We start from the raw sequence: 11,878 nt of genomic DNA, 5'->3' as shown, positions 1-11,878 counted from the left end.
TGAGAATAATATACAAGAAAACTAAATGGTCTTGTAGGCTGTATTAACAGAAATGCTATGAAAAATGATTGTGCATCATACAAGATAAAGTACTTCTAACTCAAACAAGAATTTCTGCCATAACTTGGGAGCTGATTATCAGGAGAGGGGCAATCCTATGTCTGGATTTCTTTTCCAGCAAACAGCAATTTCAAGATGAGACATAATGGCCACTGGTAGACCTATCCTTTATGAACTTTACCAGCTGTCTTTTAACTCATTTATTTTATTTTCCACATTATTTTATGACATGGAGTTGCACAATTTAATCAAGGCTTACTGCATTTTGTGTGATTTAAATGGCTGCACAGGTGACCAAAATAATGAAGAGTTTGTTTCTGATATGAGAATATGGCAGTTTTCTTTTAACAAGGCTGCAAAAGCTAGGCTCCGTGGTTGTGATCATCCTGTACAAATATATCTAGAAGGTAAGATCAGAGATTAATTATTTATAGAAACAGATTTAAATTATGCAATTTAAGTTAAATTTTTAAATAGGAATTTAGGCTAATAACTAAACCTAAAATTCACTCAGGCTTTTTCCTGATTTTGATACTGTCTTTCTTCTCTTTTCAAGCTCTTTAAAGAATCAGAAATGGGTTTCAGCTGTGGTAGCATTTGTGATTTATATGTGCATTGAAATCACACCATTTTGGAAGGAATACTTATCAGTGAACAGCAACTGTTAGACTTGACCAAATGTTGGTGTCATCTTCCTTATTCCAAACTGTGGCAAGATGTTTTAATTAAAATCAAGAAACAGAATGGATTTTTCCAGTTTTCATTTGTTAGTATTTCCACAGATGGCAAGAAAGAAGGGCAAAGCCAAAAATAGTTACATCTATGAGGAAGACTTAAATTTCTGGTAGGATACCATCAGTGGATAGAAACAGATGATGTCCAAAGGAGCAGATCCCACCTCAACACCTTGTTTGGCTCAGAACTGAGGCACTGTGGTGAGGCTGTATGTGAGCAGAAGTGTTGCAGCACAGAGTGAGGCTGTGATTCCTGACTTTGCTTGGAGACAACAGACAATTAATTGCTGAGTATGAGCTACAGGTGACACTGAGCAATAGGAAGTGCATAGTGAAGGGGACATTCCTGCAAATAATTCATAGTTAAACTGGAACTTCTTCCCATGGGATGCTGCAGATTCATGAAGGTTACACTGATTAAAAATGAATTATACAAATTAATGGAATAAAGTACATGCATGATTGTCCCGATCCAATGTCGGGGGAGGTTTCGATATGATCCCAAGAGAGAGATTAAGACACAAATGAGGTCAAATGCCGTATACCCAAACCAGGTTTTTATTATTAAAGAAGTGGAGAGGGGTAGCGATAGGACAGAATGGAAGGAAAAGACAGAAATAAAACAAGGATGTGGGATAGGGCTGCAAGAATAGTCACCACCATGGATCCAGCAGCGTCCCGTTGGTCCTCAGTCTTCAGTTCTTCGATGGTGGGTGCACACGGATCTGGCTTCGATGGTGGATGCATACTGAGCAAAATTTTATGCTGCCTTTTGAAGTTCACCGTGTCCGCTGATTAGCATTCCGCTCACCTTCAGTTTTTTTTTCCTCTGGTCCCACAGGTTTTGTTGCATCTGGCTTCAGGGCAGGAGCGTTTGCCTCTTCTCAGTTCATTAGCCATGCATGGGGTCTGGCCTACACAATAGTGGCACAAACGGCTACAGGATGGGGCTCAGCACACCTCTGCCCCTTTGAGCTTGTCTAAAGAGCCCGGACAATGCAACCGCAAGGAAGCGGGGGGGGGGTGCATCTTTCAATACACTCCCGCTTCTCTGGGTGACATCCCCCAGACCAATTCACAGGCTGCAGCAGCTTCTCTTGGAGGTTTGCACAGACACAAGCAAGCTTTGAGACAGTCATAGGACATTTCAGTCTCTCACAATGATTGTTAAATTTATGGCCACACTTCTGGGTTTCTAGGGTGGTATTGTAAGCCAAAACGTCTTGTTAACATTTTTTTTTCGTCTTGCTTTTTCATCTTGCTAAACGTTTTTTTACTGAGAATAAATCAGGTCAGTGTCAGTGTAGCTTCTGGTATCTGCAGACACAGCTGAAGGTTGGTGTTTTTGTGAAGAAGAAAGGAGTTTGAAGATAAGACAGTAATAAATAAGGCAGTTGGGGCCTATTCTTGAATATTAACAGGAACAAGGTTGGGACAAATTAAAACAAAACAGCTCAAGAAACGGCACAGCTGCACAACACCTCCCAAACAGACCTCTTGAGAGCATGCGTGAGCACGGAGGTGAACCAGCAGACACCGTGAGGAAGACTACCAACGACCCCCAGGGACCCTCGAGACCACCACCCAGCAAGAAAGCGCATGTGTAATTAGGATGCAGATACTGTAATTAGTTCCAGGAAATCTAATGCATATGTAACTCCTTTCTTGGAAAAGTTATGAATATGTATAATCTCCCTGTATATTAGCTGCCACTTACAGATCTCGGGTGTGCTCACTTTTTGTGAAGCTATTTGCGTGTGTGGCCAGCACTGCAATAAAGAATGCCTGCTTTCTAAAACTCCAAAATGAGTCTTAGAGACTTCCTCTGCCGGCTTTTACAGTAACAGTATCGCTGTACACTTGCTCTGCTCTTATCCTCTACCTAGAGCATCTGCTTTTAGTCAGAGATGCACACTGAGCTGCTCAGAGGAATGCTGCAACTACCACACTGTTTGTTGAAGACCTGCAGAACAAAACAGAACCAGCAAATGCTGGAGAACAGATGGTATCAATAACTGCTATTCCATTTATTCCCAGTTCTGGTGTCTTGTAAAAGTATTCAACCAGTATTCACCAAACCAAAAAAAAGAAAGATGATCCTTAGAATGAGAGAAGAGTTCTGGAACTGCAGATTGAAGAACATAACTTTGGACTCCGTGATTGTAAGCTGATCTATTCTTTAAAACAAGAAGCTAAGTAGATCTTCTACTATTAACTCCTACAATTTGCTTGGGAAAGCAGATTCAAAGCAGACCTGTGCTTCACCCTTGGTTTTAAAGACTAAGGCTTTCACTGGTTCAAATTTTGCTAATTTTCTTCTTTTTATATTTTGAAATTTACCATTTGATCTGTCATCAGTCACCAATGTTCAGATGCCCAGATGAAAGATGTGCAGGGCTTCACCAGATAAGATAATCACAGATTTACAGAAAGAAATGAAACCAGTAGTAGGCTTTCAGAGAGTTAAGTCTGAACATGACAGAAAATAATCAACATTAATATATTGTTATTAGCAAATATATAAAAGAAAATTTGAAAGAGTTCTTTCTGGGTCCAGCCAATGCAGTTAGTGCTATGACTCTCTGTTAAGCATACCGTCAGAAGACGACTAACAAGTGAGTGCTGAAATAGAAAATTATTTGGAATATTTGTTTCATGAAAGTTTGCTATTTCAAATATTTAGATATTTATGTGTTGTATATCTATTTATGTATAGAAAATATCTGACATCAATGATCAACTTTATCAGGAAGATCTTTGTACTTAGTCCTAAGACGTTACCTGTAATCCAAAAAGCAGAAGCGCGCTAATACGTGTTGAAATGGTATCTCAACATCCATCACCTTATTTCTGGTTTGCATTTGTTACATCAGTCATTCTCTGCTGTGGGTAATGTCTGAAACACAAAGAAGGAGCAGGATCTCCTGGGCAGCCAAGCACTAGGTAGGGCTGCACACAGAGGTGATGGAGTGAGCCAGATAACAAAGGTATCCCATGACTCTGACCAAGAGGCTGTGTCTGGAGAATCCAGAAGGCCTGTACCAGCTCTGTCTGGGGTGGAGCTAATTTTCAGATAATAATAAACAGACAGCACTGATTTCTGATTTTGCTGACCCTAAAATGCTTCCCAAGCAAACTGTGGACAACCAATGAGCTTGACTCATAAATCCTTTTACCTTTTACACGGCATCTCCATAGAAATAGAGATTGATAGCCAAGTAAAATTCAGATCTGAGACTTGAATTCATGTGTTGAGGCTCAAGAAAACACATGTGATGCTATCAAGACTATCCATGTCTTACAATACTGCTGTGTGCAGTCAGCTCTGTGTAACACCTGAGATCCAAGACAGATGCTTTCCCTGTTCTCCATAGTCCTGAGTCCAGTGACACAGGCACCATACACCCTGAACAGCAGCAGAGTTGTGAATTCTGGTGAAGAAATCACAGAACTGCTAAGATAACTTATTTCCCCATTTTTTATTTGTTTCAAGTCAGATACATGGTTTAATGAATTTTTGATTAGGAAACATCTTCCACCTATACTGCGAACATGTCCTTTTTACAATTCTTTCCATGATCTGGAGAATATTGCTTCCTATATAAAACAAGTAAGTGCAAAATTCTTATCTTTCTAGTTTGAAAAATGTCCTCTGTCAGCAAGGCAAGTCTCTGCTTTCTTCACTCCAGGTCTATTTGTTCCTAATGGAGTTTTAATTTGTTTCTTTTATGCCACCCCTGGTTTTACATAGAGTTTTATTGCCTACACAAGCCAAGAGTGAGTATATGAGATTTCGGGGAGAGCATGGTGATGGCAATGCAGATAACGTCACACTGAAGCAAATCTAAAGCAGGTTTGAGATAATCTAGTTATGTGGGATTATAAAAAAAGCAAACCTAAGGAAATGTAAAGTTTTGAAGTCTCATTCACACAGGGAAGTAATTAATTAGCAGCAACCCTCAAATGGTCTGCATGCCACTTCAGTCAACAGATAGAAAGCTAGCCTGTTTCCTAAATCACTTTATTTTTACTGTCTCAAGGGCAGCGGGGAACAGGGCTTGTATCTTCCCCAAACATGGTATGTGGGGGATTGTGCGTGTGTCATTTGTTAACAAACTCCAAGCTGGACTAGCCAGTGAGTAGGGGACCTGTGAAGAAGGTAAGAGGGACTGGAATCCAGGCAGGGGTGTCCGGCAGACAGAGGGATCATGCCAATACTTTGGGGGATCCATGAATGTGCATGTGCTTGTGGCTCTAGAGAATGGGGGCAGGGGCGTTGGCCTTCACTAGCCACCATCAATCCTGACCAAAGAGGAGGAAGGGCCTTAGCTGCCTGCAGTCACGTTTTATGTCAGTCCTACGTACGGGTGCTGTGGAAAGCAGCACCTTGTCTGTGGCGACCTGTGCAGCCAGCTGTGTCCATGTTGTATGTGTTTGTGTTACGTCCTCAGCTTTGCTACCGGTTGAACCTGCAAATGGGAATGTGGCAGCTGTGTCCCTTGGCCATGGATGGAAACCCCTGGGCTCCAGCAGCCAGGAGGAATCCTCAATCCCCAGAGCAGCTGGAGGCAGTCACCACTTACCACATTCCAAACAAACAGTGGTGAAACACTCTAAAGGTTGCTACAGACTGACAATACCTACCTGTGGCTGTATAGTGAAGAGAGGACAGAAACATTAGTTTGAGCACAAATGGGTACTGAGTACTGCTAGGCAGACCAGAGTTCAATGAGATGCAAAAACTGAAGCCAGCTGTTCCCCATGCTACAATCTGCCCTGCAAGAGACAGAGGGTTTTGCTTCATGCATTTCCCCTCCTTCTAGTCACTTGCTTGCTAAAAGCATAAAACTTTGCGACTGAAAATCTGAGCTTTCAGTGCCTCCCAGATGTTTGTAACATTCATCTGCTCAATTTTCCAGATGTTTTAATGTTTATATTGTGCAAACAAAAACTATTTGTGTACCAGCAGTCAGTGATCTGTATCTTCAAGCTGTTTTGTTCTCCCAGGCAAATCCAGCCCTGTAGGCAGCATTCAGCTCACATAGAAGTAAGTTCCCATGCTAACAGCAAAATTGGGTGACCCTCACCTCTGAGACTCCCCATCTGACTCAGTTGTTCCAGTCCTCTTCTGTGGCTCAGAGCAGCTGGCAATAAATAGCACATGAATAGAGCAGTGCTCCAAAACCGTCTCTCTGTTGACAGATGCTTGTTATTAACGCCTGGCTAAGTGAGCAGATGTACACACATTCATCCTTGTTTTGCTTTCATTTGGTAGTGTAAAAATATTAAAAGAAAGCATAGACATGAGTCTGAGGCAATACAGTTGTGTACTGGCCTTGCTACTGAGGAACAGGCTCTGAAGGAATACAGCATGAATTGTGCTGATTTTAATTCTGCTCTGGGAGGCAAGAAACCATCAGCTGTCTGGTACAGAACACAGCTCTGCTCTGGGTGGCAGTTATGTTGAGTCTTCCACGCCTGCCTCACTTGCCTACACTCTAAAACAGGACAGATCGTGATGTAAATATTTCTGTGCATTCAGGCTGAATTTTGAACCCTTGCAAACAAGACGGGAAGTTCCTTTTAAGGAACATGTATAGAAATAACAGGAATGAGATTCCCTGTTTGCATTCTGGCCCTATCTCTACAAAAGGATCTAACAGTTCCTTTGCATTTAAGGAGATAGATTTGACCACAGTGGAAAGCAGCAACTGAAACAAGGAGGTATGAATTCACCTGTACTAGGAAGAAGAGTCACCTCCTTGTAAGATCTTCAGAAAAAGAATTAGTTTTATTGCATAAAATACTTAATCCTGACTGATCAAGTTGACATAATATTGGTCTCAGCACAGCAGGTACTCTTGTCTTTTTCAAAGCACAAAGACTACAATTTCATGGTTCTACGAAAATACGTTATCTGGAAAGTACTACAAGCTCATATGTGAGGTAGCACAAGGGCTTGTGAAAGTAGTTTAAAGGTATCTGCTGTATCCTTGCTGTCTTCATGTGGTGCTTTTTCTAATAATTTGGTACAGACAGTTTCCTATTACCTACCATGAATCTTATTTTACAAGTTTTGTCCATGTGTGCAAAATTGCATAGTCCATTCTCCCCAAAACCTGGCAGTCTTTAGGAGATGACCACAGGAAGAATGCATAAATGACAAGGGCAGAAGGATGAAGATAAAAGGTGCCCCCTCTGCCTTACTCTAGGCACATTTTGTCTGTAGGATGTCCAGCATTTATCTGCCGGGCTCTACCATTAAACCATGGGAAATTCTGGGGAGTCTCTGGTATGCTGGAGAGAAATGTATTTTTTTCAAAACACTCTGCAACATGAAAAGGAAAGCAGAGGGAACTGCACTGTGAAGGAAACTTGTTCTTTCCTGGAAAGTCTTTCCCTGCGATACTGTTGGTGTGGTTCTGTTGTTTTCAATCATGTTTCAGTTTCACCGTAGGCAGTGAAAATTGATGTTTAAATTTCAGAGAAATTGTACCTTGTTTAACAGAAGAGTTTTGCTGTAGTACAGCCCACCTTAACACCTACCATGACATCTGTACAGCTAAAAAGGCATGTATAGTGACAATTATTTCACCATAAAGCATTATCATAAAACCAGAATTTGGACTCTTCCTGAGGGAGCACCTAGTCATCAACTGCACAAAACCAGGCATTTCTAAATGATCTGCTAAACCTCCTGAGCAGTTAGGTTCAATAAAAGCTTGAAAATACAAAGCGCAGTATGTGTGTGTTGAGGAGGGGGATGCACTTGCTTTGTTATCTGGGGGGAGATGGGAAGATGGGTCTTTAATTACAAAAGCTGTTTTCACACACAGCGAGGAAAGTTTTCTTGTGTACTAAAAACATGAAACCTTCCTCCTTCTTACTGTGAGAAACTGTGGACTAAGGTATTGTTTATTAAGATTTATGTTAAGCTCAATGTAAAATTAGACGACAGAAACCACTCATGCAAACAACCACTGGACGCCGCCTGTGTGAGATAAGATAACTGTAATCACTCACACAAACTTAACCAGATACTGCTCATGCAAGATAACCACCAGATTTCCAGGAAGCGACAAGAAACAGGACAAGACGGCCCATATAAGGATATATGAGTAAAAGATCAACTATGAGACAAAGAGGGAAGACTTCTTACTTCAGCCTCAACAAATACCAGGAGGCAGGAAACGACCCCCCCTAACAACAACTGAAGCATGCGCGGAGTACCTCCACTACCTCATGAGCACGGAAGTAAAGATGTATAAAAAGGGGACTATTTGAACTACTCAGCACGGCAGTTGGCGGAGCGCAGACTCCCCTGCCGTCCAGCGCTGTCTTTGCTCATATTCTACTTGCTATAACTAATAAAGAGTGAATTATAGTCCATTGTGGTCTCAATTTATAACATTACCTATGGAAGATTATACGTGCTTGTTTATGTCAGCTGATGTGGAAATCAGTCACATTTTCTCAGGACTAAATGAACAGATCCCACTGGAGTTATTAGTGATTACCAATGGGAAATTTAATCTAGAAAACTGAGCCAAAATTTCAAAGACTTTCAGAAATTTAGTGGGTTTTGTCCAGATAGCTAACACTTCCTAGAAATGTTTTTCTAGTCTCTTTACTTGTATGTACTTTTAATTATTTCAGCTATTTGACATTTGCCAGAATGCCTGTGACACACCATTTTTTTTTAGAAGATAAATCCTTCATAGTATAACAAGCAAATAACAAGGCAGTATATTTAAATAGCTATAACAAAATCCAGAAAATTGAAGTGATTTTGATTTATATATGTTCTTAGATGTTTTTTCATGCAACAGGTCAGTCACACAGGCAAGCTTGCTTTTAACTGGAGAATTCCACCTACCAAAGATTCTGCATCACTCTGTAACAAGAGAGATCTACACTGTTTCCCCACCCTTTGCAGTCATCAACCTCCTCTTAAGTAAGCAGCTGGAACTGAAGGAACTATTATACTTCTATTAGACTTTCCTCGGCTTTCCCATTAGCAGCTACTGAATAATTAGCAACTACTTCAGCAGCATAATAGGGTTCTTTCTGCTCATAGGCTACTTGGTGGTATGGACAGTGGGGTCTTTTCCCCCCATTCTTTCAAATGCAAACTGACCCACATGTGTCTGAAGCACTTGCAAGGCTAATTTAGATTATTTAAGTTATTTCAATAGGAATATATCAAAAACCCGGTGACATGCTAGGTGACATGTTCATGAATACAAGGAAGGAAAATTTCATTTAAAATCCAGAATGGGATGGACTTATTTTTAATGAACAGTTCTCACTTTAGAACTTGGTCTTTTTCTCAGAAACATTATTTCATTGTTCTTTTGTTCTATCTTCATAGAAGAGTTCTTTATCAGTTCTGCAAAAATAGCGGTCATTCAATCCACTTTTGGCTGGACACTGATGTTTTCAGTTCCTTTATTCAAGTGGAAGTAATGAAAAGCCAAATATCATTAAGTATTGTGTTCTTATGATGTGGTTGAAGGCTAACTTCTTTCAGTACCTTGAGCAAACCCCGTATCATTTAGCATCATTGGTTTCAACACAGCCCCTTATCAACATGAAAACTTTGCAGACAAGAGTTTGCTGTGCCCTTTATGAGTATCTGCCAAGTTACACAGCATTTTCAGAAACTAAAGTATTAGAAAGTGAAGAATTACATATTAATATTTCAGAGTTGCAGTATATAATGGCCAATGGTAAAATAATAAGAAGACTCAGAGCTGGCTTTTTTTCCAAGCTGCAAATTTGTTCTGCATTGAATAGTGCATGCTTCTTTCTGCAAATGTATGTGTATGTTGCTTCTTTCCCACACGTGTACATTGAGGCTTTATAGAGAGGGATAAAAATAGTCATTGTGAAGCAACCAGGGTTTCTAAAAGTGTATCTGTACAGTTACTACACAATAAAAAGGCACAACCAGAAATGATGTGTCTTGTAAGGGTTCAGACAACTCCTGCTCAGTGGCCTGAACCCGGGTCTGTGGTTTTACTTTGCTCTGCTGGAGCTCAGGTGTTCGGAGTAGGAGGAATCTGCTTTCTACATGGCCATGACTGTGGTGGAACTGGAGACGGTGGAGCAGCAGGCTGGTTCCCAGAGAAAGACCCAGTCCTGCTTTTCCCAATATGCAGTAAGTCCAGTAACAATGTATTCATCTCTGGGTGGTAAGAGAGCATGCTGAGTCTTCTGATGGGCATGTTATGTATTAGGGCTGCTATAACAGCAACCAATTTGATCAGTCTAGGTGATTTAATTTTACACTAGGTTATTTACATCAAACCTGGCTCAGGAAGTCCCTGTGCTGCAAATTGCTGGAAACTGGGAAAGTACTAAGGAGAGGTGTAAATTCCCATGCTTTCTTAACTCCTGTTAAGGCACAACTTAAGCCCCTACCAGAGACAGGTGAGATGAAGCTTTGAGACAAACTGTTACAGGTGCTTTTATGTTGTTCTTCATAAGGATGGGCTATTTCTGTGTACTAGTAAAATGCCTACATCTGAAGCTATTACCTGAACAATTAAGAAAGGCTTAGGGTCTGCATACTTAGGATCATGATACACAACTATCAAAATCTTTCATCCTTATTGTATGGGCAGAAGAAAGTAGCATTTGAAAGGCAAGCTGAAGGTAAGGCAAGGTCTTTGGGAGAGCAAGTGTGCTCCCACTGTGACCAACTCTGGCCAAACAAAACCATTTTGTGACAACCTCAGCTCTCTGATAGGATTACTTAGCCACCAAGACAATGTCCAGATTCTTAGCCTTCAGTGCTGTGAAGGGAGACATTACTGCATGTGAAATACCCCTGGGAGGGGTGGCCCCAGGAAGCGGCGCTCACTGGTGACTGCCACTGTCTGACAGGGCACCCCTCTGCTTAGCCATGACGTCACTCCAGTGAGCTCCTGTGTGGGGTTGACCTTGGATGGCCACCACATGCCCACCAAGCCACTCTTTCAATCCCCCTCCTTAACAGGATGGGGAGGAAGATAAGATGGAAAAGCTGATGGGTTGAGATAAATACAAGCAGATTACCCATCAATTACCATCAAGGGTGGAACAGACTCATCTTGGGGAGAATTAATTTAATGTATTGCCAATTAAAATAGATTTGGAGAGTGAGAAACAAAGACAAATTCAACCAACACCTTCCCCCCACCCTGTTTTCCCAGTATGGATATCTGCTCTACTCTGGTCTCTCCCATAGGCTGCAAGGATAATATCTGCTCCTGTGCCTGGAGCACCTCCCCCCCCCCCCCCCCCCCCCTTCTTTGACCTAGTGTGAGAAAAACCTGTGAACGCCTTTTTTTCCCCCCCCCCACTCCTCACTTGCCTGGGTGGTGTTTTACCCTTTCTTAAATATGTTTTCACAGAGCACTACCAGCTTTGCTGATGGGCTTACCTTTGGCCCATGGTGGGACCTTTGCAGAGACAGATGGAACCAGATATCTGGTATGGGGCAGCCCCTGTCCTCTTCCTACAGAGGCCAGCCCTGGGGGCCCCTAGTACCAGCACCCAACACAGCTCTGTAGCACAAAGCTGCTCTGGGCCAACTGTGACTGCATCTATTAACAGAAGACCAAAGCTTTTATTCAAATCCTTATCACCTGCATCATTCGGTAGATCTAGTAACTTCAATGGTGTTGTGGTTTGAACTCAGCTGGTAGCCAATCACCACATGGCCAGTTGTTTACTAGCCACCCCGTCCCCCAGTGAAATAGGGGAGAGACAAAATAAGAAATTTGTAGGTTGAACAAAAAAAATTTAGTAATAGTAACAAAACCAACACTAACAATACTAAGTCCAAAACAGGTCAAATGCAGCAGTGGCTTACCAAGCACAGCGACAGGTACGCAGCCCACCCCCCCAGCAGCGATCTGACCGCACCAGAAAATCCTGCCACGCCAACCCAGAAACCAAAAAACGGGTGTGAGAGCAGCATCCGCCTGGATACTGAGCATGACATCACATGGTATGGAATACTCCAGTGATCAATCTGGACCCAGCCCTCCAGCTGTGCTCCCTCTCAGCCCAAGGAAAGTTAATTCTATCCTGGCCAA

At 41.8% G+C, this 11,878-nt stretch overlaps 1 long non-coding RNA gene across 7 annotated transcripts in view; it reads left to right on the top strand.

Moving 5' to 3' along the window:
- Window positions 1-11,878, top strand: part of LOC141922120 (uncharacterized) — a 35,404-nt gene that overhangs the window by 20,864 nt on the left and 2,662 nt on the right. For 6 of the 7 annotated variants that reach the window (XR_012622896.1, XR_012622894.1, XR_012622893.1 and 3 more), the window contains one exon: window positions 1,636-8,181. This is a non-coding gene — a long non-coding RNA (uncharacterized LOC141922120). Of the gene's footprint in view, window positions 1-1,635; window positions 11,791-11,878 lie in introns of those variants that run through there. The other variant, XR_012622891.1, reaches the window with a different exon arrangement.

Source organism: Strix aluco, chromosome 4, assembly GCF_031877795.1.
Source record: "Strix aluco isolate bStrAlu1 chromosome 4, bStrAlu1.hap1, whole genome shotgun sequence".
In the NCBI taxonomy this organism is placed as follows: Eukaryota; Metazoa; Chordata; class Aves; order Strigiformes; family Strigidae; genus Strix; species Strix aluco.
Note: the sequence above shows the minus strand (reverse complement) of the source record. Positions and strands in the feature narration are given on the sequence as shown.